This window comes from Oryctolagus cuniculus, chromosome 15 (assembly GCF_051225735.1).
Source record: "Oryctolagus cuniculus isolate XC-2025 breed Fujian yellow rabbit chromosome 15, ASM5122573v1, whole genome shotgun sequence".
Taxonomy (NCBI): Eukaryota; Metazoa; Chordata; class Mammalia; order Lagomorpha; family Leporidae; genus Oryctolagus; species Oryctolagus cuniculus.
In genome coordinates this window covers 19,072,818-19,090,559 of record NC_142881.1, presented here as the reverse complement: position 1 = coordinate 19,090,559, position 17,742 = coordinate 19,072,818, and the positions used below count along the sequence as shown (strand labels likewise).

Here is a 17,742-nt window from a genome sequence, read left to right as displayed (position 1 = left end):
TAAGCAACGAATGAAGTCCCTTTTGGTGACCCGTGGTGTGAGAGAGGCTGGTGACAGGAGTGGGGCCAGGTCCTACAGCCACCTGGGAAGGATTTTGTCTTGAGGGCAATGGGGGCATCCCTGGGGACGGGGGATTTTAGGCAGGGGAGGGGAATGACCAGATTGCCTCGTTGGGAACAGCCATTCTGGCTGCTGGGTGGATACAGGTCTGCAGATGCTGATGCTAGACTAGTAGCTGCCTCACACTCAGGTGAACCCAGGGCCATCACCTCCTGTGGGGGCACCCGACCGCAGTGCTGGACCCTATGCAGACCCAGATACTGGGATTTCAGAGCTGGCCCTGCTCGCACAATGCTGTTGTCCCGCCCCCATCCTCCGTGAACTCCTTTCGGGAGCCCCTCCTGGGCTCAGAGCTTCCCAATGCAAACACCCTCTTGGAAAGTTAACCCAGCGCCTTGGCGGTTTGTAAATCCAGCTTCCCACGGGGCCTGGGCTCGCCCTCTCCTCGTTTCCCAACCTCAGCTGTTTTCTGTCCAAACCGGGCCACGGGGAGCGAGAAGACCACGGAGCATAGCACAGGCTGTGGGAAGCAAGGGGGAGGAGTTTGCAGGGAACTCACTGCATCTGGGGCGTCGGCCAGGGAACAGACCCGCGAAGCTCCAAATCCAGCCGCACCTGCTGACTCCCGGCCCATGAGGCACCTGTGAGTGACCCGTCTGTGGGCCTTGCCCTCGCTCTGCACACTCGCTTGTCTGCCCCAGGCCCAGTGCTTTGACCGTCAACACTTGCTTCTCGGAAGGGAGCGGTCTCCCAGGAGCTCCCGGAGGCGGCGTCTGGATCTCCGAGGGCTTGGCTGCCATGCCCGAGAAGCGCTCCTGCTCGTGAAAGGTAAGCTCGAAGCAGCCCCTGCTGCAGCCACACAGCTCTGGCTTGGCGGTGCGTGTATTTATTTGTTTGCTCCCCAAGCTGCCCTGGGCTGAGCAGAGTAGGTGGGGCCGGCTTCATGCCTTACAGCAAGTGTCTTGGGGGAATTCCTGGCAGGGATGGGATCTTCTAGACGGTCAGCTTTGTCTCTCTCCTCCCTGAGGAAGACTTCCTGCTCTTCAGTGGAGCAAGAGGATGGGGCCGGATGAGCGCCAAGCCCCTTACAAGACCCGCGCAGGCTGCGATGGCTTCTCGTTCAGCAGGAACCTCGTGTCTCCTGGCCCAGGTGAGTGGTCCTCCTGGTGCGGTGGCGCCCATGCCAGCTCTCCTCTCTGCTGGGTGTAGAGTTCTCCCTGGTGCCCCGGAAACCCTGCCGGAGCCGTCCTGCCTGGGGAATGCCATGTGCTCCTGCCTCGAACATTGCACTCGAAGTTTAAAGCCGAGCTATGCTGTGATGCTTTTCAATTTTAATAGTAGAGCGAGCGCGCGAGCGCCTAGGGCTTGGCTCCAGTTACACAGGGACTTAAACCTTGGATGTGTGTCTCCGCAGCTTTCCTCCCCAGGCCGAGTGGTCAGGTGCCTGATGAGGGCTCTGCTCTGCTGCGGGAAGGGGACGCTGCCCCCACATTCTGGAGGGCTGGGGGCCAGGTGGGTCTTCTCTGTGCGCTCTTCCTGCTCAGACCTTGGGTTGGGGCCGTGGACTGAGGTCGTCAGCGACTCTCCTGTGCCCACGACATGGAGAGCTTTGGCTCAGAATGTAAGACATCAGACAAAAGGAGACCATGAGGCATGCAGATGCCTTGTTCTGGGGACAAATGTTTTGTTTTATTCTGGGTTTCTCCTCTTAACACCCTTAACCTTTCCCAGTGCCTGGAAAAGAACAGCTTGGATTGAAGTATTTGATATATGGCACAGACACACACACACACAGTGCTCCCATCTGCAGGTTTATTCCCTAAATGCCTGCCACGGCCAAGGCTGAGGCCAAAGCCAGGAGTTGGAACTCAGGCCAGGTCTCCCATGAGGAAGGCAGGGACCCAGTCACCTGATCCGTCACTGCTGCCTCCCAGAGTGTGCATTAGCAGGAAGCCAGAGTGAGGACCCAGAGCTGGGACTCGAACCCAGGCACTCCGATGTGGGATGCAGGAGTCATAACCAGTGTCACGAGCCTGAACTCCACTTGTGGAAGGATATGCAGCTGTTCCTAGTTGGTTTGCTATTGAGGTGGGCCCAGTCTGAAGAAACATCTGACAGTTTATAACAAGAACTGGGACATTAATTCATTTGTTCCCACTGCCACACTCTTGAAAAACATACTCTAAAGGAATTAAGATGAAAGAAAAATAAGGATACTTGTTCAAAGATGCTCACAGTGGGCCGGCGCTGTGATGTAGTGAGCTAAGCCTCTGCCTGTGGGGCCAGCATCCCATAGGAGCGCTGGTTCACGTTCCAGCTCCTCCTCTTCCTATCCAGCTCTCTCCTATGGCCTGGGAAAGCAGTGGAAGATGGCCCAAGTGCTTGGGCCCCTGCACCCGTGTGGGTGACCTGGAAGAAGCTTTTGGCTTTGGGTCGGCTCAGCTCCGGCTGTCGTGGCCATCTGAGGAGTGAACCAGAGGCTGGAAGACCTTTCTCTCTGTCTCTCCCCTTCTTTGTCACTATACCTCTCAAATAAAAAAAAAAAAGATGCCCACAGTGGTGATGTTGATATTAGCAACGCGTTTGGAACAACCCAGTGCTGACTCTCAGGCCCTGGGCACGTTGTAGTGATACCATCCGGGTATAGTTAATGTGTCATTTCTCACATAGGTTTCACCAGTTCCATAGGCAGCTGTCAATTATCAGTGGGACTTGATGGCCCACGGTCACTCAGAGTTCAATCTTCGCAACTTCAGAATCACAGCCCACAGCTTTCCCTGCAGCGTGGTGGCTGCGTGTTTATCATGTCTCCTGCACGTGTGTGTCGCATCTTGCTCAGGGCACTACAGCTTCTAGGAAGGGAAGAAGTTTGCTTCCTGCTGAATTCCAAGCACCTGTAACCCAGAGTAGGCGTGCAGCAGATATTCATTGGAAGAATAAGTGAATGATGCTCAATGTGATGAACTATGCCCAGGTTAGTAAACCTGACATTGACGGCCATGTGAGCCCGGGGAGTGGCGAGTATGTAGTGTCACATGTGACCAGGAGAGGCAACAGCAAGTGCGCCCAGGATGTGACTGAGTTCCACACCTGTGTGCACTAAGGCGGGGGAGTCACTCCCTCCACAGAGGCTACTGTGTACAGGAAAGAGAATGGAAGAGTAAGAGCTATGTGGAATGCTATTCACCAGGGCAGCACCTGTCGCCAGGTGGGCACACTCCCTTCCTCTAAAGGTTGATTTGGTAAAAGAGCAAAGCTCAAACCCAAGGAGAATGGCAGTTCTTCTGATCTCCGAGAGCTGTGGTTCTGATGTGCTTTTGTGCTGGAAACACGATGAGGACACAGTGGGCAAAGATGTGTGCGGGCAGCCTGGAGCCTGGAGCGGCCCCAGGGGCCTGGGGTGAGCACACGCTGGGGGCCATGAGGGAGCCTCCAGGAGAACAGCTTTGTGCCGGACCTTGGGGGCGTCAAGGAGTGGATGGGAGAGGGTGCACATGTGTGCCATGAGATGCATACATGATATGTGTGCCACGCATGTGTGCACCTGTATGCACACACACACACACACACACACACACACCTCTGCAGCTGGGGAGGGTATTCCTGTCCCAGATTTTAGGATACGAACAAAATGTGGCCTCAGCTCAAGGAGGCTGACCCTCACACAGTAGGAAGGACAAGAAAGGGGTCAGAAATGAGCAGCATATATGGCTCAGTGCTTCATAGTCATCTGCCCAAAAACCCGCTGTGTGCACAGCATCAGATGCCAGCCTCTATCTTGCTCTCTGGGTGAGCCACCTCCGCCATGCTACCTTCCACCGAGCCGGATGGTCAGGGTGTGTTAATGGCCGCTTCTTCTGGGTTCTGTGTTATGTGGCCTGGGTCTGGCAGGGTCTGGGTTCCTTATCCTGGCTCCTGCTCTTCTGCAAGCAGCTCTGGAGTGTGCTCACTCTTCAGAGGGTCAGTCCTGAGGCACTTGCCATGGGCGACCACATATTACTCATGGTTGGAACCAGTTGAGCTGTGAGTGGGGTCATTTGGGCAGCCAGCTTTTCTGTTCATAGGTGCTGCCTCCCTCACATTCCTGGAGGAATTCAGCTGTCACAGCTGTGCCGTGGTAAGGGGGCACCAGACCCTGCAAGTGTCAGCAATCTCCATGAATCAGCTGTGTGTGCCTGAGGGTCAGTGCAAAATAAAGGGGTGGACCCTGGGATCTGTAGACCTGGGAGCCAGGTGAGGCTGTGGGACTCAAAGGAGAGAGGAACATCTGGGGGCTCTCATGTCCCTGGATTTTCCAAAGCCAGCTGGGGTGTCTTTGACTCTCCAAACCACTCCATGTTTATTTGCTACATACAGTCCTCCTGGGTTGCTTAATCTCATCACACGGAGGGAGCCCTTCAGGATTCTTGCCTTGCCATGCTAGTGGATGTTTCTTGTCTTTTAGGCCTGTATGAGCCCTTCTTCCTTCCCTAGGCTGAAGCTGCTGGCTGGGTCAAGACTGAGATTTAATTCTGTGAACCCACTCACCCCTCTCCACACCTGCAGTCTGGCACGGCGCCCTGCACGTACAGGGTGTTGGGTGTGGCCTTGTCTGCCTGGGCCTTTACTGTCACAGCAATGGAGGTGACCAGTGGGTGTGAGGGAGGGGTCTGAGGGCAGAGGGAGGTGTGGGTGGGCCAGCCAGGAGAGTAGGGAAGTGTTAGAGGAAGGAGACTACACCCTCGCTCCCCTGCCCTCGGAGTGTTTATGTGCCTTGTAAGCTGTACTGAGCCTTCAGCAGAATGAATACGGATTCGTGGCTTGTGATGGAGTTGGAGGCTTGGAAGCAGAAGCAACCATGTCACCTAAACAAAGGGTCCCTGCTCTGGGGTCCTTTCTCTGGGCTAGCCCCTCCCCTGAGCTAGCCCAGCTAGGATATCTGCGTCCTGACTCATGGGGAGGTGAAAGACATGGAAGGGCCAATGGCCAAAGAGCTCTCGGCAAAGTCTTGCCCTTCCTTCTTGGGCGGGGAGCAGAAGGGCCTCTGGGGTTGGTCCCTGACTGTCCGCTGACTGCAGCCTTATCCTCAGGGTCTCACAGCTGCGGGGATCTCGAACACTTCGCTGTTTCCAAAACATCTCTGTTGACACGGCCCTGGCTCCTACTGCCTCTTTGCTCTGCCTGCTGCTCCCTCCCTGGGAGCCACGCCTCAACCAGAGGCCCTGGTACATCTGCGTCAGGCTTGGGGGGAGCAGGAAAGAAACTGACTGCTTACCAGGGGGGTAGCCCTGCGCTTCCCCCTCCTGAGCTGGCCTGGAGCTCTTGTCTGCTGGTCTACAGATGTGCAATGTGTGTCTGTGTGTCTGTGTGCACATGCACATGCATGAGAGAGGAGGAGAGGGAGAGAGAGAGAGGGAGATCTAAGACTGGACAGGGAAGTAGTGGGGGAAAGAATAGGATGTCACAGAGAGTGCTTCCTGTCTGTCCGCAGGAAGCAGCCCTGTGGACGCTGCCTGGCCTGGGCCAGGGCCTGGGCCTGGGGAGGGAGTGAGCAACAGGGGGCCCAGGTGCTTCTGGGATCCTGCCCTCCAGGAGGCTGTCTGGGGAAAAGGAAGCCATTCTTCACTCGTTCCCAAGTGTGAGACTTCTGTTGCAGCTGGGCCTGGCCCCTGATCCAAGCCCCTGAGGCCGACAGAGAAGCCCTGGTCCTCACACCTGTTTGTCATTGTTCTTGGAGCACCTTCTCTCTCCTTTCACGGCCTCGCCTTCCTCATCCGGAAAATGGGCACCTGCAGGTGTGTTGGCTGGATGAGAGCACAGGGAAGGCAGCACGTGGGTGCTGGGTGCTGGGTGCTGCACACTACCAGGTTCCCACGGTGATGAGGGGCTTGGCGGGCAGTAGTCACAGGGGCCGCCCTAGAGAGCTGTGGATCTGCAGAGGGACTGGAACAGCTTCGGTCTGCCCGAGAGTCCGGTCTTGTCCCCTCTTGCGCGGGGCCACAAGATGCCAGGAGCTCGGCGGGGCTTTGGGTGGCAGGCGTAGGTGGCTGCAGTGGATGGAGAAGCAGGCGGGGGCCCAGGCTTTCTCAGCCTCCGATTTGCAGACTTGCTGGGCCCTCGCCTCAGCTGGTGGCAGGAGCATCCTCTGCGATACTCTCAGGCTGTTTTCTGTCTCACTGCTGCCGAGAAGGCACAGGCCTGGCCCAGCAGGATTCGTGACCTAAGAGAGCCTGGTAGGAGCCCGGGGCCTGCAGGGTGGAGGTATGGGCTGGTCACTGAAGTCCCCACACGCCTTTCGATGGCTGGCAGAGGGCTCCCTGGTGGGGATGGGCTGAGGCACCTGGGGGCTCTGCTGGAGTTCTTAGTGTGGGTGGGGCGGGGACCTGGCCAAGAAGACCCTGTAGCCCCTTCCCCGCTCTGCCCAGGGGGCCACCACCAAAGCTGTGTTCTTCCCCTCCTTCCCACCTTGCCCAGCATGGACGGGGTCCCCGAGGCAGCTGCCTCGGGACTGTGACCCTGCTCTGAGCGCACTGCACCTGGGTCTCAGGGCCGGGGGCGGAGGAGGGGAGCGGTGGGGGGCAGGAAGTGGCAGGGCAGAAACGTGGCAGGGAATGAGGACAGTTTCCCAGGGGCCATCCCGCAGGGGATCAGCCCATCCTTGTGTGCCTCTGACTTCCACGGTTGTGGCACACAGGTCCCTGATCCAGGGACCCCTCGTGGTGCGGTGAGAACCAGGACGATTGGGCCCACTGCTGCAACGGGACCCGCAGCGCACTGCTCCGGGAGCCCAGTGCCCTCTGTGTTGGGTCTCAGTGACTCACCCAAGGGCATGGAGCTGCCAGTGGGCAGAGCTGGGGCTGGGATCCGCGTCCAGGGCTCCTGCCCCCAGCGGGCTGTACTTCCTGTACGTCTCGGGGGCTCCGTGAGGCAGGGCTCCTGGATCTCTGCAGTGACCTCGGCCAAGACTTTCCCCGGGGTGGAAGGTGGAAGTGGTAGGGAATAGCAGAGGGAGGAGGGGTGACAAAGCCTGCAGCCCCTCCCCGACCCCGCCCCCAAGAGGAAAAGACTGGATCTCTGTTCTAAGGAGCTGACATTTGCTTAGGCAAACACAGCAGGCTGGCCGGTGGGGGCCTGGCCCAGGAGCCACTGGTGCCACCCCCACACCTGTACCAGGGAACAATAGTCAGAGGGTGTGGCTTATCATGATCACACTGCTCTCACTTTCCGAGAAATATGCATTGACTATTTGTTCCTAAACATACTGTTCCTCCTCTTCTCCCTCCTGTATCTCTCCTCACCCTCATGTCCCAACTCCATCCACTCTTCAGCTCAGCTTAATATTAACGGAACACTTGACCTACAATGGTCACTATTTGAAGTACTCTGCACAGCTTTTTTAATTAAAACTTAATCCCTTTGGAAACTGTATGACTATTGTACCCATTTTCCAGATGAGGAAACTGAATGCTGAAGGCCGCAGGGCTCTTTGTTAGTCTAGGCTGCAGCCCCCACCTCCTTGCTCTGAGTCCCTGTGGCCAGTCTCTGTTGGAGCCCTTGTCATGGAGCCAGTTGACACCCAGCCCATTTCCTCTGTGAGACTGAGTCCCTGGAGGGCCTGGGCTCTTCCATGCCCTCTCCTTAATTCTAGGCATTTAGAAACAGAAGAGTAAGTACCTACTGCGTGAATAAATGATTGACTTTGTGCATGAATGAAGCCGAGGCCTTAGCTTTGCTACTGAGTACCCCACAGTGGCAGTCTGGCTTTGGCTCCAGAACACCTGACCTTCCTCTCCGGAGTGGCGAGACAGAGAGACAAACTGACTTTTCAACACTAAAACTGTTTTTAATGTTCGAATAACGTGTCCGTTTCATGGACTCACAGGATAAAATACTTGGAGGAAATGACGCATGCGCAGAGGCATCTCCAGGCGAGCATCCGATTCACCGCCCCTTACTCCCTCCTCTCCTCCTCCCCAGCCCACTGCAAATTCTCCTCTGCTGTTGGGACGTGCGGTGGCGGGGAAAATCAGAGATGCCGCCCGCAGGAGCGGCTGGAACGCAGCGTGGAGGGTGAAGGGAGGGCGTCTCAGGGAGGGGCGCTGCCCGGGCGCAGGTGCAGAGATGGGGACGAGCAGCAGTCCCCGCTCTCTGTTCCACCCTCCGGGGGCTGAGTGTGCAGTCCTCACCATCGACGGTTCCAAGAGTGCCCGTAGCTGTGGCCGTCAGCGTTCAATGCCACATCCTGAAGTCGCCCCACAGCCTGGTGGAAAACCTCACACTATTTTTAGTCCCCCTAGCTCAAGAAAATGCCATCTCTTTTCCTCCCCACAAGCCAATTCATTGTTGATCTTGCCTGGTCTTAAAATCCTGTGCTCCTTTTAGCTCAGTGAGAGCGGGCCGAGTAGGGTGGAGTCCCTCTGTCCCTTTCTATTTTCATACCTTGTGTCGATTGTTCTCATGGGAAAACTTGAGCCACTGCCCCAGGTCGGGGGTCTGGGTAACCTGGCTGTGAGCTTTGGGTGTGCCACTGCTCCAGGTCACCTGGGGACAGATGCTGCTGAGGAACGGGTAGCTCGGGGCTCTAAGCGTCTGAAGTCGCCATGACAGGCGCTGGACACTGACCTTGTCTGTTGCAGAAAGTGTTTGTAAGAGGCCGGCGCCGCGGCTCACTAGGCTAATCCTCCGCCAGCACACCAGGTTCTAGTCCCGGTCAGGGCACTGGATTCTGTCCCGGTTGCCTCTCTTCCAGGCCAGCTCTCTGCTGTGGCCAGGGAGTGCAGTGGAGGATGGCCCAAGTGCTTGGGCCCTGCACCCCATGGGAGACCAGGAGAAGCACCTGGCTCCTGCCATCGGATCAGCGCGGTGCGCCGGCCGCAGCGCGCTGGCCGCGGTGGCCATTGGAGGGTGAACCAACGGCAAAGGAAGACCTTTCTCTCTGTCTCTCTCTCTCACTGTCCACTCCGCCTGTCAAAAAAGAAAAAAAAAGTGTTTGTAAGAAGAGGAGGAATCTGTGCCTTGCGGAGCTGGAGCTGAGGGGGTGATGTTCTCCACTGGGGAGGTTTGCTCCAATTCAGCAGGAGAGCTGGGACATGCTGGGAGGTCATAGTTCTTTGCAGGTCACACAACATTTTTCCAGCCTTGATCTCGTCCTGCTGCTTATATGGCTCTGGGAGGTGAGGAGGCCGGAAGGCATCAGGCTCATCCCACAATGAGGAAGCAGAAAAGCTGGCTGAGCACCCGCGTGGAGCTGTGGAGTCCCAGAGCCAGGATTCAAGTCCACTGCTGGAAGCAGCGGTGACGAGCGTGACGGGTTAGGGGTTTGGAAGGACATGGGTGTGTACCAGGTTTTCTCTTTACTGGAGGAGTATCTGCCTACTCACTTAGCTGCTTTGAACCTCAGTCTGTTCAGCTGTGAAGTGGGGCTAGCATCCCCCCCCCCCCAACACAATAATGAATGTGAAGTGTGAGCTCAGGGCCTGGTGTGTGTGTGGCACCTGCTCACCAAATGGTAATGCGTTGAACAATACTGTTTCTTGGTGCCAGTGTGCCGTTTCTCTTAGGCACCTTGCTCCATCTTCCCTCGCCAGAGGGGCCCCCATCAACAAGCTGCTGAGAAAGCTGGGGGAGCCCCGGGTCCTTTGAATATTCATGGCCCAGACAGGTGCTGGCCTGCTTTGGGTGTCTCTGTTCTCCTCTGGATCCATGTGATTCCAGCCATGAGGGTTGCAGGGAGAGGCGGCTGTGGAAGGCTGGGGCCCGACCTGGCATCCCTGGGCAGTGGCTCACATCTGGGGGTGTGTGGGTTTCTAAGGTGGGAGCTATCCTGGCGCCGCAGCTACTCGAAGTTGTGGGCATCCGGGCAGCTGCCGACTGCAGGGGATGCAAAAGTCCCATGGGGAAAATGATGTGACGGGGAGCATCGTGGGAACTCTTTGCACCGGGCACTTCCAGGGAATTTTATGAGTTGGGAGAGTTTTTCTGGGTGAGCTGTTTGGGCTGCGGCACGGCTCCTCAGGGTGAGTGCTAAGCAGTCCCTACATGGGGCAGCGACGCCACTCTGATGGACTTCCTGTCGGCTGGGCACTCTTGGGGCCAGAGCAGAATGGTCTGGGGCAGTGGGGAAAGGGCTGAGAATGACCATGCCAGGCCCCTCCTGACTTCTGAGTTCAGGGCTTGTTTCTGTTTAAGAGGTGCCTGACTCTGCTGGCCTGCTCGCTCTCTGGCCCAGTCTGCCTGGGACCTGCCAGGGCAGCAAAGTCCTTGGTGTGGCGACCCTGGTGCCACCCACGAGCCTCCTTCCCGGGGAGTGCACGTTTGCTCTCATGACTCTGGGCAGAATGTAGAGGGCTGGAAAGAGAGGAAGGTGGGAGCCGTGGCAGGCGTGGTGGGGTCCCCCTACTTCTCTGTCGGTTAGCAAGAAGTACCTGTGAATCTGGGGTAGGGTGTGGGCATTAGGCACATGTGCGAAGCTCTGCGGTCACCCTGGCCTCCCCAGCAGGAAAAAAACCCGTTGGGCTCTCAGGTGTCAGGATCTGAGGTGGGGCGCTGGGTGGTGAGCATGTCTCAGGGAGGCCACTCACCCGGAAGTAAAGGCAGCAGGGAGGCTGGCCGGTTCTCTCCAGCCCTCACCTGCAGGATCTGCCTGTGGTTTCCTGCACTTGTGGGGTGACCTTGGTTGAGGGTGGAACTCAGCACAGCACAGCACAAACTCCACTCTTTGTGCAGCCTCCCTGCCACCTGGGAGAAGAGAACCCTGGCTCCAGGTCTCATCCTCCCTGGGCCAGCGGGACTGTCCAGCTGGGTAGCCAGCTCTTTTCACCCGAGTCCCCTCAGGGACAGTGGGCAAAGGCCTGGATGACTGCAGGCCTGCGTTGAGCCCCTGCTGTGTGCAGCCGCCCTGTCAGGTGGCCCCCGCTGTAATTCTTTAATTAACAATCTTTAATTCTCCCAAGATGATGACAGAGGGAATCCGAGCGTCCCTACTACGCACAGGGGGGAAACTGAGGCTGCGTTTAAGGACTCGGCCCTGAGTTGGTCAGGGCACCTGCCCCAGGCTAGACAGGCCCTCGCTGGATTCCTGGGAGCTCTGGGTCCTTCATGGACGCGTTTCTCTTCTATAGCATGAGGGCTTCCTGGCAGGAGTCTCCTCTGTGGGTCAGGGGACCACAGGCCTCCCAGCGCTGCACTCTCTTGCTCCTAACCCATGGCAGTCATCACTAATCAATGCCAGAATCTGGCTGGGTCATAGATTTCCCAACAAAGAGCTCACAGTTAGCTTGGTGCTGGCTCTTAGCTGGGGAGGGCCTGGGCCCAGCTATACCGGGTATTGTTCACCGAGGTGAAGGAGAAGCAGAAAGGGGAGGGGCTGGAGACCCCTATCAGGGGAGGGAGTGGCATATGACGGGAGCAGGTATCCTTTCCTGGTACCTTGCTCTCTGGGCATTTAGGGGTGGGGAACCCCAGGGACCAATTCTGCTTTCCTCATGCTTTTTGCGGGGGGTTTGGGAGGTGTGAGAAGGAAATGCAGGCAGGCGCTGGGCAGAGGTCGGGGCAGAGAGGGTGGATCAAAGGGCCACATGGTATTTACTTACTTGTGCCCGGTGCCTGCCAAAGGCCAGGGGAAGCAAAGTGGTGGTAGGAGCAAATGCACCGCCCGGTCTTGTGTGACGTTGTGCACAGCCAGCTGTCCCTCTGTGGTTCCCTGCTGGGGCAGGAGGGACTGAGACGGAGGGTCGGATCCTCAGATCCTGCCCAGCAGGCACCCAACTTGGTTTCTCGTTTCTGCAGGACTGTGCAACGCCCTTCTCTTTCTGCAGGAGAAAGCGGAAATTGGAAGGCGAAACCTGGGCGGCAGAGCTTTGAAAATTGCTTATAATTTCCAAGTGCACAGCAGAGAGAATGGCAGGTTTATAATGATGCTGTGTGAGTCTGCTGTATCATGGGAGACTGTACCAAGGCCACGACCTTTTTGTTTAATGGTTCTTTCTCAAGGCTCTGACCTTGACTTTTGCCCATCAACTCCTTGCATTTATTCTGATTCCTGCTTCTCAGGAACGTTTGCAAGCAGCTCTCTCAGCTGGGGTTGCTTTGTTTGGCCTGACTTCAGTGTGAAGCTTTATTTTCCTCAGGGCAAAACTGGCCCATAGCTTCACTTTCTGTGCACCTCCGCTCCATGGGGGTGGCTAACTGTGAGCTCTTTGTTGGGAAAAAATATATGACCCAGCTGGATTTGGGCATTGATTAGTGATGCCTGCCATGGGCACGGGCACGGGTGAGAGGCATGAGGTCACCTCTGCCATCCTCTGCTTTGCAGATTCAATGAAATTTCCCCATTTCTGTCACCAGACCTTTAGCATACCATCTTCTACAGAGATCCAGTATGTGGCATCCTGCACACTCCACGGTGGTGTAGTAAGCTCCACCCAGCTTCAGAGTGAACTTCCTGCAAAATGGGAACGAGCAGCTCCCTGCTGTCTGCAGCAGCACATGGGATCATGGGACTCAGCCTGCCTCTCTGGTGTCAGCAGCACCCCCACACCGCGCCTCTTAGACCAGGCATGTCGGACTTCATCTCACAGCATCCCGGATCCAGGGGCACTTTCTACCTCCTTGCGTTTGCATGCGCTGTTGTCTTTGCTCAGAAAGGTCTCTCTCCCTTTCTTCTTCTCCTTGAAGACTCAGCCAACGTGCTGCTTCCTCCATGTGGTCTTCCCTGATATCTCTAGACCGTTGGCCCCTCCATCATCCGTTTTCCCACAACATTCTGCTCCTTGCTCCCTTAAGGCACGTGGGTGAGGCAGGCATTCAGCCTAACTGTAAGGTGCCCAAGTCGCATGTGAGAAGGCTTTGCTTGGATTCTTGGTGCTGGCTCCTGGCTTCTGTCACTGCAGACCCTCCGAGGAAGCAGGTGATGGCTCAGGTGGTTGGCTGCCTGCCACTCACGTGAGTTCCTGGCTTCTGGCTCCAGTCCCTGCCCGGCCCTCGCTGTTTGTGAGCATTTGGGGAATGAAGCAGATGGGAGGTCTGTCTCTCTGCCTCTTGAATAATAATAATAATAGTGATAATAATAATAGTGATAATAATAATAGTGATAATAATAATAATAAAGAGCACGTGGATACATAAACAGATGAGTGGAGATGCAGCAAGCTGTTTCCTGCTGGACCGGCCGCCTCTCGTGGGCTGGGGGCCATCGCGGGATGAGACAGCAGATCCCATCCCTGGCTCTCAGCAGGGGCTTGGTGAGGGTTTCCCGAGTCAATCTGTGCAAGGATGATGAACTCCAGGATGTGCTGTGAAGTGACTTGAATTTCGATTCCCATTTGTGTGAGCTTGCCAAGGCTATAGCATAAATGGCCCTGGTTGTAATGAGAGAAGAGGAGGAAGAACGGTGATTAAGTGTGCCTGATAAAACAGTGAGGGCTGTGATAAGCCAGTGCATGTTTTATTTTTTACAGGAAGCTTTTATTTAATAAATATAAATTTCGTAAGTATAACTATCAGAATAGTGATTCTTCTGCCCGCCTCCCACCCCCAAACCATCCCACCCCTACTCCCTCTCCCATCCCATTCTTCATTAAGATTCATTTTTATTATCTTTATATACAGAAGATCAACTCTATACTAAGTAAAGATTTCAACAGTTTGCACCCACACAGACATACAAAGTATAAAGTACTGTTTGAAGACTAGTTTTACTGTTAATTCTCCTAGTACAAAACATTAAGGACAGAGATCCTACATGGGGAGCAAGTGCACAGTGACTCCTGTTGTTGATTTAAAAATTGTGAGTCACTTCACTTTTTAAGTTTTTATTTAATGAATGCATTTGTTCATAGTTACAACTTTAGGAACACAGTGGTTCTTCCCCCATACCCGCCCCCCCCCACCCCAACTCCCAACCCTCCTCCTTCTCCCTCTCCCATCTCCTTCTTCATTATGGTTCATTTTTAGTTCGATTTTATGTACAGAGGACCAACTCCATGCTAAGCATAGACTTCAACAGTTTGCACCCACACATACACAGAGCATATAGAGTACAGTTTGGGAACAAAATTTGTGGTCAATTCTCATAATATAACTCATAAGGGTCAGAGGTCCCATATGGGGAGTAAGTGCACAGTGACTTCTGTTGTTCCTTTAACAATCAACACTCCCATTTATGACATAGAGCCAAGGCCATGAACATCTTTTGTGATCATAGACTCCATTGGTATTTGGACCCGGCCACAAGCAAAGTGGTTGTTCTCTCCTCCCTTCAGAGAAAAGTACACCCTTCTTTGATGGCCACTTCTTTCCACTGAGGTCTCACAGAGATCCTCCGTGTAGGACATTTTTTTGCCACAGAGTCTTGGCTTCCATCCAGTGCATGTTGTAGGGGTGAGAGGGTTTTTCCAGGCATCTCTGATTCTCCCTGGGTGTGGGTGTGGGGCATGGGCTGGGTGCTGGCACAGGGGACAAAGGTTAGCGGGACATTGCCACTGCGATAGGGCAGGGATGGTTTCACAGAGCAGCAGCCAAGTGGAGCCTTGAAGGGAGGGCGGGAGCTTGTTGGCTGAGGAGACCGTTCCAGGCAAGGAACAGCACGGACAGAGGGTGAAGTGCCCCACATCTGTGGCTCCTGCTGGTCAGGAGAGCATTCGACAGCTTCTCGCTCAGCCAGGTGCCCTGCTCAGCATGGCTGAGATGGTCGTGGCAGGTGCTCCTCTGCCTCTTAGCGTTACTTCCCCTGACGGACTGCATGGCTCCAGGCGTCTCTCAGAGGTGGCCTGCGCTGTGCTGGTCCCTGCAGAGCTGCCTATGGCCCTCTCGGATGCTCAGAGCCTGGCTTAGTCTACGTCCTGTCGCTGTAATAAGATATCTGAGAATAGGTCATTTACTTGGTTCCAGAGACTGGGAAGTTCAAGAGCAGGGCACTGGCTGCAGCTGAGCTTCTGGTGAGGGCCCTCTTGCTGTAGCAGCTCAGGGAGCAGGGCGTCATGGCACGAGGCACAGACAGTGTGTGCAGAGAGCTCCCTTTCATAACAAAGCCTGTGAAAGTCCGTGAAGCCATTCCTCCACGAACCAGTCAATCCTTTCGTGAGGGCGAGGTCCCTGCCGCCCAGTTGCCATGGAGCAGGTTTCCAACACCTGGATTTGGGGGCACACATTGAAGCCACAGCAGGGGACAGCCCCTCACTGTACTGCCTCGCAGCCACACACATCCCAGCTCATGGGCAGGCGAGGCGGCCCTGGAGACACACAGCTGGCAAGGGCAGGCATTCCCGGCCCCTCACCTGGAGCCCAGTGCGGGAAGGAGAAGGCACTCAGGCCACACATGCATCCCCAGGGACCTGCCTCCCTCTCTCCTCAAAGGACGGAGCCGATCAACACACCATCCAGCCCACAGCATAGTCCTGAGGAGGTGGCAAGGATTCCACTCGGGTTTTACAGATTGATTGGTTTATTTGACAGTCAGAGTTAGAGGGAGAGACAGAGATCTGTTTGCTGGTTCACTCCCCAGATGGGCATAATGGCCAGGGCTAAGTCAGGCTGGAGCCAGCAGCCAGGAGCTTCTTCCAGGTCTTTCATGTGGGTACAGAGGCCCAAGCACCTGGGCCATCTTCCACTGCTTTTCCCAGGCCACTAGCAGGGAGCTGGATGGGAAGTGGAGCAGCTGGGACATGAAGTAGCGCCCACGTGGGCTGCCAGCCTCACAGGAAGCAGCTGTACCTGCCACGCCACAGCGCCAGCCCTGCCACCTGGTCTTCAGCATCGTCAGCTCTCCTGACCCACTCTGGACACCTGTGTCACACTTGGTATGTACCTGTCCTCTGTGCACTCAGAGCACGTAGAGAGATGAGAGCAACAGTGGGGTCCAATAATGCATTTTCGGTCAAATCTGATGCTGTTGGGGAAGCAGATCCATCTTCAGGAAATGAGCGGCAGGTATTTGGTGCCCACATCCCAGTGCCCGAGTTGCAGTCCTGGCTCTGCTTCAGAGTCCAGCTTCCTGCTGATCTGCACCCAGGGAGGGAGCAGGGGACGGCTCAAGTGCTTGGGGCCCTGCCACTCACATGGGAGACCCAGAGGGAGCTCCAGGCTCCTGGCTTGGGCTCAGCAGAGTCCTGGCTTTTTTGGATATGTGGGAAAGTTGGCCAGCAGGTGGAAGATCTCTCTGTCCCCTCCCCCCACTCCACCCCAGTAAAAAGTGAAAATTATAAAGAAGAAAGCTGCATAAATGAGTTTCAACCACAAATAGGGTTTGTTCTGAATGAAATGTCTTCCATGCCCTGTGCCCCCTACCCATGCCTCGAAGCATAGTATAGAAATACACCATGAGCCAAACGTGTCACTTGAGAATTTCTAGAAGCCACATGGAAAAAAGCAACAGGAAACAGGTGAAGGTAATTTTTAAAGTGCATTTTACTGATCTGTTTCATTTAATCCAACCTATCTGAACTTTCATCACTTCAACCCAGGACAAAAGCAACAATTGCTAATGTCTTTTCTCTACGCTACGTCTCTGAGCTGGGGTGTGTGTTGCGTGTCTGACGCATCCCAGTCCAAAGCAACCAGAGCTGAGCGCTCGCTGGCTGTGTGCGGCTGGTGGTGGCATTGTATCGGGTGGCAGAGCCTCAGTGACTTAAGAAGTCATCGAGCCTTTCTCTGCATCCGTTTCCTCACGTGATGCACAGAGAGGCCAGTGTGCCTGCAGGAGAGCTGACCCTACTGTTGGTTTCTTCCGGGTGCTGTCTGGCGGGACCCTGGGCAGGAATGAGGGAACACAAGAGGGTCAGAAACTGCCGTGGGGTGAACTCCCAGCCTCCCCGGTTCCCTCCGTACCCCACCTGCTGCCCACCATGCCTCACCCTGTCTGCATGCGTCTTTGGGGAGCAACTTCCCTTACTCTTGGTGCTGTGTCCACCTTGGTACGAGCTCGTGCTGGCCCTCTGTCCCCTGGTCCCTGCCCTTTGACTGTCCAGGACTTTCAAAGCCTCCCTGGATAATAAGGTCCCAGAGCCCTGACGCTGGAGGTGGACAGGAGGGGGCAGAGGGGATGGGGTGGGGGAGGGAGGTACTTTGGGAAGGAGAGGACCACGCCTGTGACCTGGGAGATGGCTTGCTCAGCTTGCTCTGGGTCACGGGTACCTGTTTTACTCAGATCCTGATGACAGCTGGTCAGCACCCAGTGCGTCGTGCCCCAATGAGCCTCCTTCACAGGTGCTGGTGCCCACCCATGTGACAGATGAGGAAAGTGAGGCCACAGGATCTTGGTGCCCTGACCAAGGGTGCTCGTGGGGCCAGATTCCAGTTGCTCTGAGGACAGAGGGCAAGAGCTCGGGGCAGAACCGCCAGTTTCGGTCATGGCAAACATGTGTCTCCACAGGGCTCTGTCAGGAGCAGAGGGTGGTGGCCTTGCTTCTTGCGCTGGGCTGCTCTTACTGTTGTCTACCAACCAAAAGGCCTGAGTCGAGGACCACTAGTTCCTCAGCCCTTGGTGGGCTCGCCCAGCTCCCTGGAGAAAGGAATTCCCTGTCTCAGTTCTGCAGAGTGGGGGCTGCAGCCCTGGCCCTGGGCTCTTCACTGTGGACTGCTGGGGCCAGTGGGTCTCTCCTGGGGCCCATGTAAAGGCCGCCCCCTCTCCTAGCTTTATTGTATCCTTGGCTCCCTGCCTCCTTTTTGGATCCCAGGGGTCATTCATTCCTTCAACTGGCATGTATT

At 55.8% G+C, this 17,742-nt stretch overlaps 1 long non-coding RNA gene across 11 annotated transcripts in view; it reads left to right on the top strand.

The window, feature by feature from the left end:
• The first annotated feature begins 202 nt into the window (after positions 1–202).
• The window catches only part of LOC149121922 (uncharacterized), a 90,427-nt gene continuing 72,887 nt past the window's right edge, over positions 203–17,742 (top strand). For 2 of the 11 annotated variants that reach the window (XR_016221556.1, XR_016221554.1), the window contains exons 1-3: positions 209–888; positions 1,092–1,210; positions 15,660–15,836. This is a non-coding gene — a long non-coding RNA (uncharacterized LOC149121922). Of the gene's footprint in view, positions 889–1,087; positions 1,211–2,397; positions 2,607–15,659; positions 15,837–17,742 lie in introns of those variants that run through there. The other 9 variants (XR_016221551.1, XR_016221552.1, XR_016221549.1 and 6 more) reach the window with 9 other exon arrangements.